General features: G+C 55.1%; 1 protein-coding gene across 2 annotated transcripts in view; it reads right to left on the bottom strand.

Annotated features, from left to right (window-relative positions):
• LOC108804079 (splicing factor, proline- and glutamine-rich-like) overlaps positions 1-816 on the bottom strand; it is a 6,413-nt gene extending 5,597 nt beyond the window's left edge. Inside the window, exons 1-2 of one of the 2 annotated variants that reach the window (XR_001942328.1) lie at positions 731-816; positions 39-55 (exon numbers count right to left, since the gene is read on the bottom strand). The gene's annotated coding sequence lies outside the window, so the exon portion shown is untranslated. The remainder of the gene's footprint in view (positions 1-38; positions 56-730) is intronic. The other variant, XR_001942329.1, reaches the window with a different exon arrangement.
• Positions 817-900: the final 84 nt, after the last annotated feature.

The raw sequence follows: 900 nt of genomic DNA, 5'->3' as shown, positions 1-900 counted from the left end.
CAAACCCCCCCTCCCCCCCATCATCCCCATCCTCCTACCTCACCGTGATCTCCCGCTGACACAGCAAGGCCAACCCCGGGGTTAAAGGTCACAGCACGCAGGGGCACAAATGTTAGGAAGAGAAAAGAAGAGACACTATGAGTCAGGTGATCACTCAGAGGGGAGGAGCATGCTAATGGAGGGGCGGGGTCCAGCATGCACATTACATCTATCCTACATAGGCCTGGACACAGCGGCCGTCATGTGACCGATATCTGACGGATCCGAGAGGTCCTCCTCACACCTACCCGATCCCTTAACTATCGGCTCACCGCTCCTCTACCCGATCCCTTAACTATCGGCTCACCGCTCCTCTACCCGATCCCTTAACTATCAGCTCACCGCTCCTCTACCCGATCCCTTAACTATCGGCTCACCGCTCCTCTACCCGATCCCTTAACTATCGGCTCACCGCTCCTCTACCCGATCCCTTAACTATCGGCTCCCCCCTGCTCTCCCCGATCCCTTAACTTTCGGTCCTTAACTATCGGCTCACCGCTCCTCTACCCGATCCCTTAACCATCAGCTCACCGCTCCTCTACCCGATCCCTTAACTATCAGCTCACCGCTGCTCTACCCGATCCCTTAACCATCAGCTCACCCCTCTAACACTTCATTATCTGAGCACCTATGGCTGCCTGGCTGTGCTGAGGGAGTCCTGACTACAGCATGCAAATGAGAGAACATTCACCTTCTCCAGCTGACTGTGAACGTGCTGCACGATGAGGTCCAGGGCCACAAAGTTCTCCCCACCTGGAGGAAGGTAAAAGACGAAGAGCTACATACTCCATGCAGATCATATACAACCAAACACAAAGGCAGGAGCGCAGAGGACAGATGAGGAGCGCAGAGGACAGATGA

This window comes from Nanorana parkeri, unplaced genomic scaffold (genome assembly GCF_000935625.1).
Source record: "Nanorana parkeri isolate BGI_ZX_2015 unplaced genomic scaffold, ASM93562v1 scaffold5055, whole genome shotgun sequence".
NCBI lineage: Eukaryota > Metazoa > Chordata > Amphibia > Anura > Dicroglossidae > Nanorana > Nanorana parkeri.
The sequence above is the reverse complement of the archived record's forward strand: the minus strand, read 5'-3'. Positions and strand labels throughout refer to the sequence as shown.